Source organism: Talpa occidentalis, unplaced genomic scaffold (genome assembly GCF_014898055.3).
Source record: "Talpa occidentalis isolate TD23 unplaced genomic scaffold, MPIMG_talOcc4v2.1 talOcc4.15, whole genome shotgun sequence".
Lineage (NCBI taxonomy): Eukaryota > Metazoa > Chordata > Mammalia > Eulipotyphla > Talpidae > Talpa > Talpa occidentalis.
In genome coordinates, this window is record NW_023601543.1 from 63,658,857 (window position 1) to 63,662,796 (window position 3,940).

At 47.1% G+C, this 3,940-nt stretch overlaps 1 pseudogene; it reads right to left on the reverse strand.

The window, feature by feature from the left end:
• Positions 1 to 3,023: 3,023 nt before the first annotated feature.
• LOC119246742 (high mobility group protein B3-like) lies at positions 3,024 to 3,600 on the reverse strand (annotated as a pseudogene).
• Between the last annotated feature and the right edge of the window lie 340 nt (positions 3,601 to 3,940).

Below are 3,940 nucleotides of genomic sequence, written 5' to 3' on the forward strand. Positions count from 1 at the left end.
TGAGCAGGTCTCGACCTACCAGGTCACAAGACAACGTCATGCAAAGCCCTAAGATTTTCTCTCCAAGCCTTTTTCAGCCCCTCCTGTCCAGGTAAGGTAGGCAGCCTGTTCAAGAGGGCACAGGAAACTCAACGCAGAAAGACCTGAGCTTAAACCCTTGCTCTGCCCTGTATGAGCTGGCATGGCATGGGGCAATTGCTTCATCTCTCAAGCTCAGTCCCCCAAATGGGAACAATACTACAACCTTTCTAGTGTTGGTGCCAGAATTCAGTACACACACCCTGTAAAGCACCTAGCCCTAGGTTCATTCCATGTATCCTTTCCTGCGTTTTCAATGGATTTCAAATATTCATGAGTCTCCATTTGGTTCAGAAAACATGCTATTTGGCTGGCTCCAGGATGGCCCCCCTTCAAGTGTTAGAATTCGCCTGAAAGGCCACAGGAGCTATTAAATGAGATTGGATCATTTGATTCATGGCAGTCTCTCCTCACAGCCTCACGACCCCCTAATCTCCACGCTGGCAGGCTGCCCTAGCTGAACCATGATGAACGTCAGTGGTGGCAAGCCCTGGGCCGCGTGTGGTTCAGCCCCGATCTAGTAAACACAAGTCTTGCCAAACCTGAAACTCAAGTCATGGGTGAGTGGTGAGCTCTGGGTCGAGTTCTGGTTTTCCTCATCCAACAACTATAATCACATAGGTTGTTAAAGGAGTAGGTTGTTTTTTTTTTTTTTTTTGAGGCAACTTCAGAATTGGCTGAACGAGTGGAATAATTTATTGTAATATAGTTACCTCCCTCTAATCCCCCATCCCCGTCCCCACCCCCACCCCTTGAAAAATCCCAACACTGCAGAGGCTACAAAGGACCCCGTTGCTTAGCAACAGGAGCGAAGCTAATCAACACAGCTCTGAATATTAATATTTTTCCAAAACACGACTTATCCTGAAACTGTGCGGCAAATACGAGGCCTGCCTTTCAATATAAACAGTCATTTTTTTTTAAAAAAAATCTATAATTAATTTCGTGATGTGCTCTTTTCCTTCACTGGTGGATTAGCCTTGTTAAATAATAACAGTTACACTGACAACACTAATACCAGGCAGCCTTTGTCCAGCGTATTCATTTGGCGTTTTGTAATTCTGTCAGCCTCGGAAGTCATGATGATGTGGATGGGGCCAGTTTTCCAGCTCATTCTCAAGCTGGAGAAATGGACATAAAAAGGTTAAGTGATTTTCGGTAGAGTCCAAATGAACATACAGGCTTTCTGAAGCCAAACCCGGGGATCTTTCCCCTAAACCACATGACTTTTCTCTAATTCTGGAAACTGCCTGTAACTTATGGTGGAGCCTTTGGTGATTCAACCACTTTGAACCTCGGTTTCCTCTTCTGTGAGATAGGGGTGGGGAGGGGTTGGATGGGTCAGCGCTAATGGCTTTCTAGCTCCATTATTTCTAGCTCAGTCCAAGATAAATCATTAGACCCTCCATGGTTTAGACAGTCTACGGTCATATTCTTAAAAGTGGGGTAGAGGGACAGATAAAGAAGGGAGGAGTGTAAAGACAAGGCTGATAAGGCTCGCTGGGAAGGCAAAGAAACTCCTCTAAAGAAACAAGAGCTGGACAAGAGGGAGAGCAAAGAGCCCGTGATGGAGGCAAAGTGCTCCTCCCCCAACTGTCAACAGCGGGTATGGACTTTGCAGAGGATGTGATCTTAGGGGTGGCACCTCAAAGCCACACCCAGGAGCCCCAGCATGCCTGAGGAGTCCGCTGGGCTGCTTTGCTGGAACCCCTCAGCATGTTAATGGGGCTGTCTTTGAAGCGGGCCTCCCTTTGAATCTAGTCAAGATCAGTTCCTGTTGGCCTGAGGTGACTTCCCCACAGATTTCTCCAGAATTCTGAGTCAGTCATGAGTGGAGGACTCCCAACTCAAACTGCTTCTCAGTTTAGTTGAAGTTTAAGTCGTGAAGCTGAATAGAGCACTTTCTTCAGGCATCTTTTTCTCCCTCAGTTCTACTTCCTTCTATGTGAACTGAGTTGGCAGACAGACGCTTCCCTGGAGGGTAGACTCTCACAGTTGTAGCACTTCCTTCACCTTGACAGCCAATGAGGTTTAAGCCCTGAAGGCACCAACTGAAGTCCAAGGGTGTGTTGGCAGAGAGGTCTCTGACCTTGGGTCAACCTTGACTCAACCATGGTGCCCCAGAGCTTGGAGTCTTCTGATTGGCCCGCCCATAGAGGGTCGCCAGATAAAATCCAGTACACCCAGCCCCTTCAAATTTCAAACAATGAATAATTTTTCAGTATAAGCATCTTTCAAATATTTCATGGGACATACTTATACAAACAAAATTGTTTTTGATATGATATGTTGATACGAGATTCAAATTCAACCAGCTGTCCTATGTTTTCTTTTTTTTTTTTTTAAGAGGCATGTATTATTTATTTATTTGTTTGTTTGTTTGTTTGTTTATACAAGCACTGGGTACAGTCAGAAGCACGGGAGGGTGAGAGAATTCACCAGAGCCAGAGCAGGGAGCAGAGCAGGCAGAAGGACCGAAGTACACTGCTGAGGGGAGCAGCGGGAGGCAGGAGAGGTCTGCGTGCCATGTGGGACCCTCCTCTGGTGGCCGGGGAGCAGCTGGGGATCAAACTGGCGCAGCAGAGGCTGCGGGCAGCTTCGCAATCCAGCGCTCAACCGCTACGCCACCAGGGAGGCCCATGTCCTATGTTTTCAATTGCTAGGGTCCGGCAGCACGACCACAAGGCCTGTGGAGTGTGGAACAAGGAGCCATGCTAACCCGGCCTGAATCTCCCGCACATCCCTGACATTAAAAAAAAAAAAAAAATTGCAGTTCCTAAGATTGATGGGTCCCACAGAGCACAAGAAGGCCAGGGCACCGTGAAGAGCTGAGCGGGCTAGGCCAGGGAGATCCTGGGGCCCTTGCCAGTTCCATAGACCATGGCAGGAAACTGACCCCACCCTTAGGACATCATTTGTTTGTTTTCAGAGAAACAGTATTTTTTTTATTTCTCTTCCTCCGTCTCTTTTTTCCCCTCCTTATCATCTTCTTCTTCCTCTATCTCCTATTTCCTGGAAATTTTGGCAGGACCTTTGTGCCATCAAGCTTTCCTTTAGATTGTTGTCAGTGATATCCTTCTACTGCTCTTTCAGCTTCACACCTTATTGTTGTCAGACTGCCTTTCACTGACACATTATTCCGCACCTCACCCAGCTCCTTTGCCACATGTTTGATTGAGATGCCAGGGTTTATGGACTGGATGTTGGGGCAGAATTCTGAACAGAAGAGGAAGAATCCAGATGCCATTTGGGAGCATCAGAGCCCTTCTCCTTGCCTCCCTTACTTGGCCTGTAAGCCTTCATTTCCAGATCCTAGCGTCCTTCACCTGCCTTTGCAATTTCATCAAATTTAAACTTCTTCCCAGACCTTGTCTTCTGCCTCTCCAAGCACTTCTTGGGAAATTCTGCAAAATTGAGGGGGACCTCTGTGTTTTTCATCTTATGTTCCTCTCTGTACGTCTGCACAGAGAAGGTGTAAGCAGACAGCTTGCCCTGTGGTTTCTTGGGATCACCTTTAGCCATCTGGACTGTATTGTGCCTTACGACCTCATTTGACCACAATTACCACCTTATCAGCCCTGTCTCCAAATACAGTCACATAGGGGACTAATGCTTCAACAGATTAACTTTGGAGAGACACAATTCAGCCCATAGCAGTGCCATTTGAACACTGAGAACTTTGAGTGGGGGTGACTCAACAGTGCTCTAAGCTGTCGTGTAAGTTTGGGCAGTGTATGTTCCATCTATGGGCTTCACTGCAACCAGAAAGACACCTGTCACATTACCCAAACAAGCCTTGGGTGTTTCCTCTTTGGCAGGGCTGTTTTTGTCTGCAGTGTCTTCCATTGTTCTCTTTTTGTGC